This window comes from Ornithodoros turicata, chromosome 2, assembly GCF_037126465.1.
Source record: "Ornithodoros turicata isolate Travis chromosome 2, ASM3712646v1, whole genome shotgun sequence".
In the NCBI taxonomy this organism is placed as follows: Eukaryota; Metazoa; Arthropoda; class Arachnida; order Ixodida; family Argasidae; genus Ornithodoros; species Ornithodoros turicata.
Window position 1 is genome coordinate 43,863,955 of NC_088202.1, and position 18,709 is coordinate 43,882,663.

An 18,709-nucleotide genomic window follows, 5' to 3' on the forward strand; every position below is an offset into this window, starting at 1 on the left:
AGGAACACATACATACATGAGGAGCACACGGACACAAAACGACGAGGATGACACATGTGCAGACTTCTACGTAACACGTTACAAGTAACTGCGTTACTCGTAATCAATTACTTTTTGAGCAATTTTCGAGTAATCAATAACATTCTTGAACCAGTAATTTTCCAAGTAATCCGATTACAATTTTGAGTAATCAATGAACGAGTAATCAATTACTAGAGTAGTAGAGTCTGACTAAAAGAAAAAAATCTCCCTACCCCTGCTTCCTCAGTGTGTTGTGTCGGGTTACTATCCTGAATTCTATTGAAGAAGTTTGTTTTCAACAAGTACTACGTTTGATACACTGTGTTCCAAACTTCTACATGTTGTCACCTTGAACATAAGTAACCGAGTAAGAATGTACCGAGTAGCAAGTAACCGAGTAAGTAATGAGTAACATTCAAGGACTAACTCTAACTGAGGTACATTTCAGACTTAGCAATTTTACATGTAACTTAGTCGTGTAACTGTAACGTAATTACACTTTGTGAGTAACTTACACAGCTCTGCTCGTTACTCAATTACATTTTGAGTCGAGTAATTTGTAACGGTAATCAATTACTTTTTTGCAGTGACGGGAACAAGTCTGCGTGTGTGTGCTCCTCAACCTGAAGAAGGAAATGCTACCACTTCCTATGCAGTACATTAACCGTCGCTTCATTTTGATACGCTCACGAAGTACAACATCGAACAGTGCGGAAGAAACTGAAGAGGATGAAAGGACAAACCATTTAACACTGACTGAAGGGCCACTGAGGTTACCCTCCCCGCTATTTTTCCCCCGCTCCGGCGTGTTCTGCATGGAATAAAACAAGCCCCTACTGCGAAAGAATGATGAGCGCACGTGACCTACAGAGCGCGCGTGAGGGCCCTGTTCCCCACCACCTTTCAAAAATCCTCTCCTCCTGAAAAGAGCGCATCGCAGAACGAGAGGACGCCGTGACGTATGCAATTCCCCTCACGTGACCAGTGACGTATGGCGACACAGCTCAAGCGTGTATAATCGGCGCGTGAGCTGGGAAGACAAAAAAAGAAGAAGAAAAAAAGACACGCAGCCTTCTCCACGTCACGCGAGGATTGTGCCGCCCGTCCGCGGCTGCTATCTCCGAGTGTTTTTATCAATTCCACACACCGCAGAGCGAAACTATTTTACACGGTGGCTCCTGGTGGTCAGCTTGACAGATGAGGCAGAGTTTCGAGTCACGTTAAAGTCACGTTAAATGGTCACCTCATTGCTCCTTTAATGTAGTCGTGTTGAGTGAATGCAATTTCCAATTTTTCACGTGCGTTTTTATGTCGCTAGACCTACGTTCGAACTAAGATCGGTACGAAATGCAGTCTGTCAGCCCTAACACCGTTACTCCGACGCAGAAATTATACTGCACCGCCTCCAGGTGCCGCCTTGTAAGCTGATATTTTCAGTGTTGGCGCACTACTTCTCGCGACGTAAGGTGATGCGGAATGCTATGGAGGCCAATACGAACACAGCAGTAGGGCGGGACTTAAACGCGCCGTTCTTAAAAACCATTCTTTGAACGTATAACGACAAACAAAACATGACACTCCCTATACGAACCAAGTAGTTACATCCCACAAACAATCGACATTGCTTCCCTGCCTTCGAAGCGAGTGGAAGCAGCGATAACAATTGCGTAACACTCTCTATTGTGCTGCTAACATCCTGCTTCCACCCGTGCAGGTGAAACCGACAGCCACCTACGCCGGTCTTATATTTTTAGCCCTACTCACACAGGGGTGCTTCTCCCAATGCTAAAAGTGGCCCACAGTGTTGCGTATGGCTCCGAAGCAGGATATTGGGAGACAGAGAGGGGGGGGGGGGACGCGACTACGCAAGCATGACGCAGTTTCCACCGCCAATATGCATTACGTACAGATGACTCGTTCGTTTCAGAACAAATATATTTGGTCGCAAACGACAGGTGACGACATTATGAAGTTCGTTGAAGACAAGGCAATACATCATGCTCACAGCTGCAAAGAAAAATAAATTTTATGGGAGGAAAAGATATCCAAAGAAGAAGGCGTAAAGCAAAAGCCATTCTGGCAATACGCTATGAGGTAAAGTGTAGAGAAACTACGTGACGCTGTCCACTCACAGGGAACAACAAGGGGGTGCTTGTTGGCCTTGCTTCAAGAGACCCTTCGTGGTGGTAGTGATGGTAAAAGGGCACGCCGTTGTCGGCCTCAGCGAGGTGGGCAACGTCACGACTAACGCCCTGGGGAATATGCGTCCAGGGCCGACCTCTAAGAGAACTGTGCCAACAGTGCCACTCTGAAAGCGTCTGAGGAAAACCAGGAAAAACCCCAGACAGTACAGCCGGCACCAGGATTCGAACCCGGGTACCTCCCAGTCTCGACGTGACACGGCCAGCACGCTAACCACTGAACTAAGACTGAACCAAGAGACCCATGCGTCCTTCGCTGGGCTGTTGTTCCCTTATTTGGGAGAACGACCAATGAGGTCGATCCCCAGGCCCGCGGGGATGGAGAAACTATACGGAACTGCACAGGTACTTGGTCTACTTGCATAACGCACAGTGATCATTAACAAGGTGAACCGGATATTCGAGGAAACAAACTACTGACGATTAAAAATAAGCGTAGAGAGCAGCTGACACTGCAGTCTGTTGAACAAGGCAGATAGCCCGGGCCCGTGCAGGCTTCGTCTATGCTGCTCTGATGCGACAAAATAAAACGGAACGAGTACGATTTTTATAAATAATACAATGTTATACCATGTGTACATGAGTAAAAGAGAAATGCTCCACGGAGAGAACGGATACGGAACGTTACAAATGAGAAACGAACCATACAATACCTAAAAGGTTACTTATAAAACAGAAGGGTTGTCCACATTGCAGCGAAGTCCCCTCCTTCCTGACCACCCAACGGCGTCCTCACGTGATATATAGCAGTAGCTTTTGAAAAGGGAGGGCAAATGCCAAAGTAGTTTAAGAAACTGGACACCTTTCTGGGGAAATTGGAATTTCAGGGTAAAAAAGGCAAAAATTTCATTACACTTTCGGAACGAGCGAGAATCCTCGTGTCATATCTCCACATTCATGCTGACGTCAGTATGCCACTATGCGAGGAACCGCGTAGGCGCGCTGACTGACTTTACGACTCTGGCCTTCTCGCAATGTCATTTCCCCGTGGCACCGTACAGGTGTCCCTCTATTTTCGCGTGAAATATAAACGTTTTTTCACTCTATACTAACGCGACGCGTCATCGCAGCACACGCTCACACAAGACGGTTGCATTCCGTCCGCTCTATTTGCTTTCACGGACGGCAAATACATCCTCGCTGAATTTCATCGCGTATTTTATGTCGTAATGTCGCTCAAGTCTCAGTTAGACGGACGATAACCAGCCGACAGTGAAAACTGTACACGGTTCTTCGTTTAAAAGGCATACTATAAAGTAGCACAGAAGTCATTTTTAACACTTTGTTTTATTTGTATAAAACTGCTAAGCAAGCCAGTAAGAATTAATTCACCCCATGGAGTCATAATTATCGCAGAAATTGAATTTAAAGCACGCCACAAAAAGCCACAGTGCCCAACGGCGGTGGAGAGCTGTACCGGCCTGTGATCTGCCTGGGACCTCGCGCTGACGCTACAGGGGTGCGCTCGCTGATTGGTCCGGAAAAATGTTGTCTGCTACTCCACTGTCGTCTGCTACTCGGCTTTCGAGGTTCTGAAAAAGCATGGCTCCTGGCTCGGTCATGACTCGATCGCTCCTTCTATCCCCAATTCTTAGGGGGAACTGGCAAAACTGCTTTACTGCGGCAAAGGGACACGGCGCAGACCCTCATTGGCCAGCGAACCAGAACACGTGGACCCTGTAACGTCATCGGTGACGTGCATCGTACTTTATATACCCCCTCGTTATACTCGGAGTGGCGAGTTAAGGGTGAACGCACGGAGCCATGTTTATGCGAGTTTCTTTTCTTTTTTTCTCGGAAACAGATTGCACACATCAAAACCTTTCGCGCTATTCGGTAAAATGACACACACACTTTCATCAGACATCTTAATCCGATGTTCACGAAAGAGGTACTGGGACCCTCTTGGTGTCGAACCTGCTAATGGCACTGACGGAGCCATCTGTCCGAGTAACCGCGATATAGTACCAGTAGTATACGTCCTGCACTTTCGGTTCTGCAGGCATCGCACCGTTTATCGCAACCTTTATCGGACTGTGCATTTTGGGCCATGCATGAGGCCTGACATGGCTTCCCATGAAATCTCAAACCGTTTACCTACCTCATACCACCGCATAATAGGTGAAACCACGGCGGTGAAACTATAACGACACCGTAAGAACTTGAGCAGGTGACAACAACAGATACATGACGACGGTAACATATTGAGTTGACATGAGCAAGCTTATTCGCATGCTCAAGAGCTTCGGAGCCACGTTCTAGCTCCTACAGCCGTTTCGAAGCGCGACAACTAAAAAAGAGAACAGAAAGAAGAGGAAAGTAATCGGCAAAAGTCATTAAAACGTCATCTGTATTCGAGAAACCGTCGACTTTGAGGTGAAAGTCGGATTCTTTTTTTTTTTTTTTTTTTGTAAAATGCAAATTATGTTGACGACGTAATTAGGGTTCCGTGCGCCATTGCGGAAAAGTGGAAGATCCACCGATCCGCGTGCACGTATATTGAAGCAAAAACCTCAGGCCAAAAGAAGTCACTATTTCCAACAGAGTCCTACTGGTTCTATCATCGTGGTTGCGGAGTGACGTCGAATTTCTGCAAAACCCGTACAATAAATCAACGTATACCTGCGCGGCGTGGTTTACACGACAGCGTAGTTCATGTTGAGCCCGCCGAGAAAGAAGTGCTACAGTATATCTTCCCGCCGAGAAAGGAGTACATCTTACGCATAGCACGACACGTTCTGTTTCTGATCTTGCAGTACAGCCATGGGCCCGCACGCGGAGTGTAGAGGAAGAGGGGATTCAGTCGACTCAATATTTGTAAATAGAAGGCCCGAGGTTCCGAGAAGGATTACGTAGTAAGCGAGGTGGGAACGTCCCTCGGGCCAAAGGAAACAACCACACATCGCTACGTCACTGGCCACGTTCCAAAGCGCTCACGCAATAACTGGGTAGCGTCAGCTAGTCATCGCGACACCAACAGCGCCGACGACTTGTGTACGGCACATTCTGCGTTTAAGCGTTGATGAAACACTATATATTTAGCGGGTGGTCTTAAATTCAACGACGAAGTTCTTCTCCCGTTAAAGGTAAAATATAGTCCCCCTGTACCACCTAGTGGCTCGACCCACAAAAAGCACTTTCCACAGGTCGCGGATAGTATGTCAAATATTGGTATTGCCCCACGTGACATTTTGACTCGGGATTCGCCAATCCTGTTTTACAAAGTTTTAAATCTCCTGCGGTGCTGGTGATCTCCTTCGCGCAATCTCTGCGCAATGTATAGTGACTCCCGAGGGTTCCGTGACGTTTCATCGAACGCCATTTCGACGAAAATGAACGTCTCATCGAACGCAGTTTCATCGAATCGGTAGCCGCCCCTTTTCCTTGCGGCAACGTGTGAAATACGTAAAAGGCTGACCAGACCTTACCTTGGTGAGTCTCCCCAACGTGTGATATATGTAAAAGCTGACCTTGGTGAGTCTCCCCAACGTGTGAAATATGTAAAAGGCTCTGACCTAACCTTGGTCAGGGGTCGATGAAACGGCGTTCGACGAAATGGGCGGACTCCGGTTCCGTGACATCTCATCGAACACAATTTTGTCTAAAGTGGACGTTTCATCGAACGCCGATTGATCGAACGCTGTCTCATCGAATCGGCGGCCGCCGCTTTTTTTTTTGCGGCAACGTGTGAAATACGTAAAAGGCTGACCAGACCTTACCTTGGTGAGTCTCCCCAACGTGTGAAATATGTAAACGGCTCTGACCTAACCTTGGTCAGGGGTCGATGAAACGGCGTTCGACGAAATGGGCGGACTCCGGTTCCGTGGCATTTCATCGAACACCATTTTGTCGAAAGTGGACGTTTCATCGAACGCCGATTGATCGAACGCTGTTTCATCGAATCGGCGGCCGCCGCTTTTTTTTTTTGCGGCAACGTGTGAAATACGTAAAAGGCTGACCAGACCTTACCTTGGTGAGTCTCCCCAACGTGTGATATATGTAAAAGCTGACCTTGGTGAGTCTCCCCAACGTGTGAAATATGTAAAAGGCTCTGACCTAGCCTTGGTCAGGGGTCGATGAAACGGCGTTCGACGAAATGGGCGGACTCCGGTTCCGTGACATCTCATCGAACACAATTTTGTCTAAAGTGGACGTTTCATCGAACGCCGATTGATCGAACGCTGTTTCATCGAATCGGTGGCCGCCGCTTTTTCTTGCGGCAACGTGTGAAATACGTAAAAGGCTGACCAGACCTTACCTTGGTGAGTCTCCCCAACGTGTGAAATATGTAAACGGCTCTGACCTAACCTTGGTCAGGGGTCGATGAAACGGCGTTCGACGAAATGGGCGGACTCCGGTTCCGTGGCATTTCATCGAACACCATTTTGTCGAAAGTGGACGTTTCATCGAACGCCGATTGATCGAACGCTGTTTCATCGAATCGGCGGCCGCCGCTTTTTTTTTTGCGGCAACGTGTGAAATACGTAAAAGGCTGACCAGACCTTACCTTGGTGAGTCTCCCCAACGTGTGATATATGTAAAAGCTGACCTTGGTGAGTCTCCCCAACGTGTGAAACATGTAAAAGGCTCTGACCTAACCTTGGTCAGGGGTCGATGAAACGGCGTTCGACGAAATGGGCGGACTCCGGTTCCGTGACATTTCATCGAACACCATTTTGTCGAAAGTGGACGTTTCATCGAACGCCAATTGATCGAACGCTGTTTCATCGAATCGGTGGCCGCCGCTTTTTCTTGCGGCAACGTGTGAAATCGGGTGCGTGAAATGTCCACCGACACTGTGACAAAAAAAAGAAAAAGAAAAGAACCGCAATTGACCACGCATTGTAGTGCTCTGCACTGCGACACTCAATCGCCGCATTCTGTCGAGTGCAGTGCGGCTCCATTCTTGCGGCATTCTTTCTGTGATCTTAGTTGCCATGGAGAGAGTGCATTGCCACGTAGTGCGCCCACCACAGAGCGAAGAAGGGATAAGACGCACCAATCGTTATTTTCCAGACCCCTGGGCCTCGCGCCCATACGCAATTCCCCCCTACGTGCCAGTGTCTTCTGGTCATCTCGATAAGAAAAACAAAAATGACGCGAGTATACTATTCGAAAAACAGGCGCCCCGTTTCTGTCATCCCAATTTTCTTATTCCGCTTCCTCGGCGTTTGCATTCGTTCACACCTTTTAGGGCTAGTCATATTTTTATTTTAGTGATGACTAGCGATGACACTCCCCATTAACCATCATTCAAGAAGTTGTTGTTGTTCCAATCTTTGTCAGTGACAGGCATGAGCGTAAACCCACTAAATAATACAGAACAATGAGTATGTATGAATGAATAAAGAACAAATCACCCACTCTGCCCCTTTCCTGTTTTCGTTTGTTTATTTGTTCTTCTCTTTTTTCTGGCTCTATTTTTTCACCCACAAACACGTTTTAAAGTAGCCGGTTCTCACTGGGTCGGGACTAACCTCTCCATATTTTTCTTTCTTTTCCAATCCAATCCAAGAACAAATGAAATGAATGACATTGCCAAAACGTTCCTTCGTGAACGGTGAAAGCGGAACGTATTGCCTACAGCGCTCCCGTATGTACGTACTGTCTCAACTCCAAGGCAGCAAACGATGAATCAGCAGAAATGAAATTCTGAAATTCAGTCCGGAGAAACTGAGGTCGAAAACACAACTTCGGTGTATGTTTTTCTTTCGCGCTCGTCGACCGACTTCGCGCCCCTTATTGTGCGAAACGAAGACGGGGTTTCCCAAAGGATGAGTCATACGGAGGAAAACCCACAGCGCCTTTGTCAGAGCCATGGAGCTTCATACGAAGAAAGAATGAGGAGCTCGCCGTATATCACTGCAACACGTGTCATCCCACATGAGGTTACACGTTACGTTTGTTGCTCACGACCACACAAATTTTGCTTCACAAACGTTTTTTAATGTGGAATTTAGGTTTTCCCGATCATTCATGAGACCGGAACTTGAGAAATTTGGTGGCACATTTTGCCGTTACGACTTGGCGTAGGGTCAAATTAATCGAATTAGCTAATATACAATTGAAATTTAATGGATGACATGAAATTAATTTAGCCCCGCAAAAAACTCCTACGACGAAACGTTACGAATAGTTAAAAAAAATAGATGTATCTATTTTTTTTAACTATTCGGTTCTCCAAACTCAAAAAAGACAATATCAAGCAATAGAATTAATTAAATTAAAGCCCAGCAATGTAAATTCCACGTTCAACCAAATTTCAGCCTCGCGGACCTCGACTCCAAAGGCGAGAGAGCGCCCCCTAGATTCTCAAACGATTTAGCGCTAAAACGTTTCGCGAGCAAATTCACCATCTTTGGTTCTCGGCGTTTTGGCAGGAGGTGTTCTTATTTCACTTCTTTCGTGTTCGTGCTGCGGTGCAACTGTGCACGGCTGAGTGGTGTTCACACGTGAACAGATGGGGAGCGCAGCAGGAAAGAGTGGAAGAAAGGTGGAGTTCTGGGCCGACTTCAAGGGAAACTGCGCTGATGTCCACCTGGAAGGTATGCCTGAAAACCCAGGGAACACCTCAGACAGCACAGCTGGTGGAAGGATCCGAGCCGACCACCTTCCTGCCTTCAGTAGTATTGTGATGGTTGGCAGGCATCACCGGAGCAATTTTTAGTCGGGTTTATTTGATTTTGAGCAGCACAGCTGTTGTGCAGTAACCGAGAATGGAAATGCCCCACTGTGCTTCATTTCATGCAGCTTTTCCATGCTATCATTAGATAACGGTTGTTAATGCAGAAGTTTATTATTATATTATATTATATAGAAATTTATTACCATTATTATTATTGTTGTTGTTGTTGTTAGATCCAGCTTACATGTCTGCCCAAGCACTCACATTTTACACAATTCTGCGTCCTTAAATCGTGTGTAATGATTATGTGATGATAAGATTGTTTGAAAAAGTCACGCAATTTCTGCAGTCGAGATATACGAGATAACTGAGAAGCACAATTAACTAATCTGGCTATAACTATTAGGTTTTCAGGGTCAGTGGGCCCGGTTCTTCCCGAATACTGCAGCTGTTACCAACAACAACAACTTTATTTAGCTTTGGAGAGTGGGGAGGTTCATCGCCACAGGCGATACTCTACCGCTGTTACCTGTTGAGACCGTATCTGTTACCGTTGTGAATACAAGAAATCAAAACTGTATGTGTACACACAAAGAAATGGTAAGTTAAAAAAAAAAGAAAGAAAAGAAGAAAAGAAAGCAAACGCGAACTGACCCGAACACGATCAGCACAATACATGCCAGTTGCATTTTACATTCATTACACGTTTCGAAGATTATTTACAATTTCCGGCGTAGATCACAAGGCCTTGCAGCTGTTATGAGCACTTAAAAAATAAGGTCAAAGTCAAGTCAAAGTAGATTGTTGCCGTGTAGAAAAAAGAACAACAAAAAGCAGCACGACCTTACCCCATGGATTTGAATGGCTTACCCCTCTCAAAAGCTAATTCTTTTCTTTTTTTCCTGTGTCTGCTTCAGTTTCACATCACCGCATACGGACGGCGCTCAATGGAGCTGCGATGGAATTAATCGCAGCTCACAGACGACGCAAAGCTCGTTCGAGACGGGACAAAACCTCGCAGCAGCTGTCAAGAACGTGAATGCAGGTGATGGCGTATTCGATCATACGCCTTGTTTCACGCATTCCGTGGAACACTCCAAATGCACCTGTCGTCGTGCTTTATTTCTAGAGCCGCTACACAGAACACACAGACAAGAAACACGCGAAAACAGCTGCAAAGCCGCTCCAGAACCATGGCAAATAACTTTCAGTGGGTGGGTGGGTGGGTGGATGGATGGATGGATGGATGGATAGATACTCTGGCTTTACCCTTTCCAGCGGGCGGTAGCTAGCGCCACCTATCCTAGAACTGGCACATTACTGATACTGAAATTACTTTAGATGATCAGAACTATTCGCACAACTTCGTTATTCCTATGCCACGAATCATTCAGTTGGTCCTTCGTATTTTGTACTGTTTCGAAGTTAACTTCGCCCCTATCGTTTCGGAAACCCACTGCTTTCCATAAGGTCACATCACCCTGCGTCGGCTGAATACCTTTGCATGCCAATATGACATGCTCCGCAGTCTTCTCTTCTTCTCCACATATACCGCATGTTTTATCTGTGACATCTGTATATTTTGCAAGATGAGTTTTCGTTCGTAGCATCCCTGTCCTTGCCTCAAACAGCAGTGCGCTTGCTCTAGAGTTGTCGAAGATTCCATATGAACGTATTTCCCTTTTGTATTCCCTATACACCTGAAGTGACGGTTTCGCCTGCATTTTACTTGTCCACTGTCTAGTTTCCGATTCCCTTACCCTAGTCTTGACGGGTCTCGTAACTGATCTTACTTTTTGTCTCCCGGCCCCCAAAGGAGGACCAATCCCATATCTCCCATGACCCCACTCGTTCGGTGCATTTCCATGTGCGCCTAGCGCCAATCTCCCTACTTTCCTCTTGCGTGTTTCCATAAAGGACCGCATTCCCGGATTTGGGCAAGGTACTGCGTTTACAAATGTCAACCCTGGTACCATCTTCCCCTTCCAAATCATACAGATTACTTCGACTATAGACCCCTGTTTTTAACTATTGCCGAATTTCCCTATGTCTTTTTTCCGTCAAAATGTTCAGTTCTGTTGTCGTGTTACGCCACCTCTGTGCGGTGAGGTGAACCTGAAGGAGACGGGTACTGTCTCGAATATTGCCCGGCGTGCAGGGACTCCACCCCGTTATGACTATCGCCCTGCGATAACTAAATCATTATATTAATTAGGTAGCTTCCCCCCCCACACACACGAAACCGTAACGCCCAAACGTTACATGTAATTTATGAAGTCTCGGTCACGCACACCATCGGAAGGACGTGTGATTCTACATCAGAATGGCAATTTTTAAGTAATATAGGCCGTTGAAATGCATGGTGCAGTATACAGGTTGTTTGCTCTAACGTGTCCAGAAATTATATTTAAAGCGTGCGATGTAAGAAAAACAGGTGGTACTTTTCTGCTACTTGAGTAAGGAACAGGTAGCACCTGTTTCTTAGTCAAGTAACTGAAAAGTAGCGCTCGTTTCTCCTTTATCGCTCGCTTTAAATAAAATTTCTGGACTCGTTAGAGCAAACACCCTGTATATTGCTGGAGTTTTGTTTTGTTTTGCTTCTAAGAGGTGAACGTAACGTGTGCAAAAAAGCAAAACTGCAATAAAACTGCAGAGAAACGGCTACCACAGTTCGCAATGTTTCGTGAGTTAGCCCTCACGTTATACAGGTTTACCCAAGATAAAGTACATACTGTATTTCTTCCCCTCGGTAAAAAAATAACACTGGCATAGCGGACGCCAAAACTTTTGCCAATGATGTACAGGGAGTGCAGAAAATCGTGTCAAAATTTTTTTCATGTTCTAGATTTGTTTTAGCATATTGCGACAAAATTAAATACCGCTCGTTCCTACACATATTCAATGTCCCATACCGTCATTCTCTTGAGTGGTAGGGGGATTGTTGCGTTTTTTGCAATTACCTCTAGAAGCAGTGGTGCATAATGACGCATAGAAATTGTTAAAAAAAATAGCCACGCAATTATCCCAACAAAGTTTAGGCTGCTAAGAAACTATGCAAATCGGCATACACACACGAAGGCAGTATATAGCTAATTGGAAATGATTGCAAGGCATCCGCTTTTATTTTTTGTCACGCGCAGTTTAAATCGAAAATCTAAGCGCATAATGGGTACTCCAACATAGAATTTTGATCCCAAGGGTGAGTACTCTTCTCAATCTTAGCTTCGTCAGAATCTCCTTACAGTGTCTCCGAGTATGCTTATAATTTTAGCGATGCTATCAAAATGTATAGATTGCTCAATTCACGCTCTGCTCCTCATACGTTCTCGAAAACAACTATCACACAGCGTCGGTGGTTCAGTGGTAGAATACTCGCCTGCCACGCGGGTGGCCCGGGTTCGATTCCCGGCCGACGCAGTTTTCTTTTTTTAGTACTTTTTTCTTCTTTTATGTACACTTCTATTACGTTTCGCCCGGACGTGAACTCTTACTACATACAAGGTGGCCGTCAAACACCTCACAATAGATAAAAGGAACGTGTTCAGCGACCTTCCGCTACAACTTATCATGTTCCAAAACACATCTTGAGCACATAACGAAAAAAAAAAGTATAATCAAAATAGAATGAAGGGAAAACCCGACGTGACAATATCGCATTAGAAAAAAGAAAGAAAGAAAGAAAGAGAGATAGAGAGAGAGAGAGAGAGAGAGAGAGAGAGAGAGAGAGAGAGAGATGAGGCAGCTGGGATGCTCCCCATCCTCACTTCGATTCCTTCCACAGGCGCATTTCTCTCGAACTGGAAACGATTCCAAGAACTAAACCGTACGAGGGCGCGAAGTCGTCCTTGGGATGTTCCGGGTTTAATCGATAATGGCGTAGGTCCTTATGCTCACACAGAGACTGCGTCACACACAGATGTATCGCCCATATAATGTTCCCCAGCGCTCGAGACAGGGTCGTTCCAAAATTACAGTGCGCTACGTGGCTGAGCTATACTTCCACAACAGAGGGCAACAGTCGACAAAAACGCGATTCAAATACTGAAGTCAATGTTCAGCGCAAGAATTTGCAGGTATAGTGCACCAACCCAATGCGGGACCGGGACTTCGTGAGGTGACTCTTTCATTTGTTCGTTTTTCTCGTTCAACAGTATGCCATACGTGAGCAAAGGGGATGGAGACCGATGAAACGGGAAAACAAAAACGCAAGCTTCGTGCAAAAGAAGCCACAGAAAGTCTGTGCTTCAAATCGTCTGCAGCTGAAGCAGACAACGTCCCAACTTAATACGTATTCGCGGGGAAGGGGCGAGATGAGGTGGCATTGTTAGTACACACTTCAACTATGTCTTTAGAAGGCTGTTGATAACTTGGCCTTGGATGTACCGTATTGACGGCATCCATGCAATCAACTGACTCTGATTCACACAACAGAGAGTTTTAGAGCATCGTACCTATCCTTTACGTACGCAAAGGCGATAGCGTACGGTGCACTAAAACCCACTAATAGAGAGTTTTAGTACATCGTACGCTGCGGTCTTTGCGTACGTAAAGCATAGCGTTGGTAGTAGCGTAGCATAGCGTTGGTAGCTTCGCGCAGCGCGCAGAACCACCAACGCTATCCCTTACGTACGCAAAGGCGATAGCGTACAATACACTCAGGGTTCCGCGTCTTCGGTTTTAATCAAAAACATCGAAAAACATACGCCGGGCAAATTTTCCTTCATTCGGTTTTAATCGAAAAACACCGAATACAGAAGGACATTCGTGGACATGACGGCGGTAAGTTGCTGCAGATGTCCAGCAAGTCGTTGATGCAGATCAGAAAACCATACAGAAATACGATGGTTGTGAAAAATGTCCGTTTACTTTTTCGTTATAGCCGTAAAACGCCACCGCAGCGAACAACGCCATGTCGAATGAGCGTCGTACGGAAATTACATTGTGATTTCTATTCGCCGATAACAGTCGGGTAAGCCACATACACGCCAGGAAAAACATAGGGAAACGCCGATTTCGTGAAAATCAATAAACACCAGAAAACATACGTCGAATCCGCAAAAAAAAACAAAAAAAAAACGAAAATGCGGAACCCTAGATATACTAAAGCTCTCTAATGCCTGCCACTGGTTCTGAAACGTCGGTCTGATACGCCGGTAATGTCAACTTCACGTTGACGTTACCGACGGCCTATTAAAATGTATTACCTGTAGCACGACGGTGTCCATAAAGTCGGTTGCAACAACTCCGGCATTTTTTTCAAACTCAAATTAACGCAGCTGTTTTCACTCTGTACATTATACGTAGCTACTCACTCCTGATTGTACGTTTCGCAGCGACCTGTATTTGGACGAGATACAAAGAACGTATTCGAAATGACGCAATTCCGGCCGCAGTTCCGACGACACTTCCAACTCTTCCCCGGTAGCTCGACTTTTCCGCTCTCTATACAAAAAACAGATAGAGAACGAACGACACTTTTTTTATGGTCTAGAAAATCGTGTCAGAAGCGCACGTTCGATAGAAAACGTCGACTATCGTACAATCCGGCTCCGTCATCACAGTATCAATGTCGGACTTCTTTTTCTTCCAGCATTTGCTTTGCGTTCCTCAAGTTGTGTTGCTCTACAATTACATGCCCACGTGAAGCAGGTAAAATACCGACGAGTAGGCCTGGCCAGCTTGGGAAAGCGTCAGCCATTAATGGAGATGGACGGCTCAAGGCCAGGCCACCGCAGTTCGCTATGCGACAGCAGTGACGATTACTACGCGGGCTTTCCACTGGCACGAGGTACGGCGGTCAGGCGTACTAAGTATCTGGCAGCACGAGTACGAAAGGATTGAGACGCCATCTTGCAGCAGCGCTATGCTCCCGAAGAGCCGATTATGCAGAGATTGATGGCGGCACGTCGGATTATGCGAGTTCATGGAACTCCGACAGACCACGTCGGAATTGGAGAGAGAACACTAGCTAATTTTTCGTTGACGAGGTGACATCATGGCGTTAACTAGCAACCTTCCTTGAATGAGGCCAAGATTAAATTGAAAAAAAAAAAAAAAAGAATCAAGAAAAAAAGGGCCTACCCACCTTCAATGCAACCGAGAGCAAACTCGAGAAAATTTTAGTACCCTTCCTTGAATGAAACCGAAAGTAAGTCTAACAAAGGGAAAAGGACCTCCCTTGAAGGAAACCAGGCGTAAGTTGAAAAAAATAGGAACCTTCCTCGAATTAAACTGAGAATAAGGTGAGGGGAAAAAATGCTGAAGTAAAACATTTTACTTCCAACAAGGGATGGCGACTGCTATAAGTATTCGACAACTGCACTGTCCCAATAACGGGATGGCTTTCGTCCAATGCATCCGACTACTTGTTGCAGCAACGATGGATGGCGAAAGCTTCTTTCCAGAAATACCAACAGTGGAGCTCACGAAATTATTGCTTCAGTAAGAGCAGTGTGGTGAGGACAACGGAGAGGATGATGTCGTTCATGGAGGGGCGGCGATGGTGATGTGATAAAGAAAAAAAAAAACGAGGAGGAGGCACTGTCGATCACTACTCTGAAAAACGTCAGAGGTCAGATCAGTAACGGTAGAAGTGTATTTTCGTTAACATTTGACGGTAACGGAGAAATGAAGTTGCGTGACTTGCCTACACAACGCTATACACGGCTCGCGTCAAAGTTAAAATGCAAAAAACAAGTTCCGTTCAAATTACGTTACACGCTATGTTAATTTCGTACTTGTTATCATAATTGAAAACTTTGGTTCCGTTACGAAGCTACAATCAAAATTTTACCGGACTCTTTCTTGCTTGCGCAAAGCAGTGAACGTCGCTTCAGCTCGTGTATCGGTGTTTTTAGTCCATGCTGCGCGTGCACGCTCGTGCGACGTCATGGAGCAGTCCCGGTGAAAAACATAGTGCGCGTTGCGAAGCGGACTGGTGTCACTGTTCGAAGGAAGCGAAGATAAATGTTGTCAGTGGAACATTCGCGATAACTGTTGTGTGCTACAATTCAGTGAATCGGTATTGAAAAATGCAGCAGTGCGCATCATACCGCGCATGTGCGGAACACTACGATCACGCACGTCCCAAATCCACACACCCACGATAGGTATGCGCACGCTTCTCCTGCTGTCTCTTTGGATGCCGCCAATCTCTGCTTCCTGGGATCCCATTCGTTGCCGCCAAAGACTGCTCTGTTTTCATTGCGTTTTTCTTCTAAACGCATTGTGTAAACTAATTTTGTTTGAATTAAACTAATCAAAACACGTGCTTTCATCTTTGGGGCAAGTTGTTTTTGCATTTTAGTGCCCCTTTAAACACAGCTCCAGCCTGCCAGAGCCACCCTAGCAGCGCCTAGCAGAAAACAATGCCTTCAGAACGAGGGTCCCCTGCTCTAACTGTAAACAGGGGTCGGATTCACAAACGCGATCGTTAGTTACGCTAAGATGCGCTAAGACGTCGTAGCCTGCGACGCGCGTACGACGGCGTCGTAAGCGCGATTCACAAAGCTATCGTAGTGGAGAGGGTACACCCTTTGATGAGAAAGAGGAAATTGTCACATGGAACCAGGAGAGAAACACGCAACGGGTGCGAGACTATGTTTTCACTATGGTAACGATGACGAAATTTTGTAGTCGCACCAATAAGAGTCGTCCCGTTAGAAGAAGACGAAGTTGTTCGCCCCCAATGTTTTGTTACTGCACGTGCTCTCGGTCCTTCGGTAGACATAATGGATACCATGCAATCACAGGCGAAACGCGTTCGATGACACAGCAAATATATCCCCAGTATGTTCATCTCGGGGAGGAGGTGGGTGAGGGTGTTTTGTAAGCGGTGTGTGGCACTCAGTTTTGCAGCTTTTATGGCTTCTTTTGCCTTTCTTGCAGACAATTTGGAGGGGTGTTGGGGGTGTCTTAGCGGGGTGTAGGGGATGCTTGAAAAATTCCTGCGACACGATTTTACTGTGTTTTAGGTTCTGTGGCAAAGTGCAATGCGTTGGCGCGTATTATGGAGTCTTTGTTTGTCATCTCCAAATCCACCGCTGCCAAATAACGCCGCCATTTTTCTTCGTAAGACTGCTCGGGAGCTCTCGCAGGATTCCGCCGTAAGCTGCGAAGATTTTGCGACGCGTGCCCTTCGTGAATCTACACTTCGTCGTAACTTTTGCGTACGACGGAGATACGACAGATTCCGTCGCACGAGCTCTTTGTGAATCCGACTCCAGATTACCAAAAGGCCCTCCGCCGTTATTTCTTACTAAGCACAACCAGGGTCGGCGTGCCGGAATGCCGTTCAAGTGAACTCCGATGGGAGCTGTACCAGCAAACGTCAGCAGCACCAACGTGATCGAACAATACGTCACGAGAGTCCAAGTTGCGACGCGGTGCCCTACTATTACATGTACCAGTTGTTTACTTCTCGGTCGCTGTGTTCTGCCGGGAGGCAATATAGATACACTAATGATCGTTCAGTTGGAGGCTTTACGAGCCGCTTGATGGGGCCAACCGCAGCTTCTGCGCAGGGCAAAGGCACAAATGAAAGAGACGAGCAAACCACTCAACAGATATACGAAAACGCGACAGAACCTATAGGATTATTCGCAAATTAGTCTAGCCACACTGTAAGATGCGCGTTTGTTGCACACACAGCACTTGTTGTTAAGACTTGAGGGCCAGCAACAGCGTGCTCGCGAACGATTCCCGCTTCCTCTTATTCGGCATCAGGGCATCTTCATTGGGGGTCCTGGGAGAGACTTAATTACGCTCTGATGGGTTGATGATTTCTCCGAATCGCGCCCGGAGCCGCCATTTCTGAGAAGAATACAAGGGGCGCGTTCTTTGCGTGATTATTTATGCGTAAATGCCTTTCAGGTGAGGAGGCGCAATTCCCTCGGATGGCGTGCCTGTGATGGTATGTCTGTAAGCAGCCGTTCCGCATAGTTTTAAATTTACCGCCAAGTAAAAAAATTTAAAAAATTGGAACACACGATTATGTCCCTGCCCCCGATTGAATATCCAAGATATTCTTCTAAGGATACTATATCCTTTAGCAGTTTCGTCTGAGGAAGCGCCAGCATCCTTCCTAGCTTAGAAATTAGCAACGACCACACAGATTGATTGCCGTTTCAACATCAGCAAGACAAGAGCGTCAGCTGTGCAATGTTCTGCAAGCACCGATGCTTATTTGCAAGCTGCGCCAAAAGTTCTCTGCACTTTTTCTTCTTTTTCTTTTCTTCTTCTCTTTCTATTTTTTTTTTTTTTCAGTTTGCACAATGGGGACGCGTCACACGCCCCGATAAGGTACCATGTTCCCTTTGGAAGTTTCCAAACGCTACAATTCGCCGCAGAAGTTTGTTGAAGCTGGATATACAACGGACCTTTTTCACACTCGCGTCGTATCCTAGCGGCTGTCCAGCGAAACACGTTCGGCGCGCGCCGAAACACAGCCAGCGCCATCTACCGAATATGTAGGGAACCCCCTCCACCGTCGTCAGGGTCACAGAGAATGCGCAGAAGCGCTGCGAAAGAAAGGCCATTGGGAATAGCGGCATGGCCGAGTGGGTAAACGCATCCGCTCGTCGAAGACTGGGAGGTGGTGGGTTCGATTACTAACACCGCCTGTGCTGTCTGAGGGTTTTCCCTCGTACTCATCCGGCAGACTTTCCAGATGAAGTCGGCACAGTGAAGTCGGCCCAGGACGCATACTAACCTCCCCTATCCCCTACACTGCTTCCTGCTACCAGTGACACATGACACATGACCAGTGCACATCTGTGCACTGGTGATGCAACTGTTGCTTCGCGGCGCTAACACACACACAACGATTGGATGTCATTGTGGCTAATAGTGAGTTTTAGTGCAT

General features: G+C 46.4%; 1 protein-coding gene and 1 non-coding gene across 2 annotated transcripts in view; one reads left to right on the forward strand and one right to left on the reverse strand.

The window, feature by feature from the left end:
• Positions 1–18,709, reverse strand: part of LOC135385341 (DNA-directed RNA polymerases I, II, and III subunit RPABC3-like) — a 125,656-nt gene that overhangs the window by 86,651 nt on the left and 20,296 nt on the right. The window lies entirely within an intron of this gene.
• Positions 12,194–12,264, forward strand: Trnag-gcc (transfer RNA glycine (anticodon GCC)). The gene has a single exon. It is a non-coding gene; the product is annotated as a tRNA-Gly (tRNA).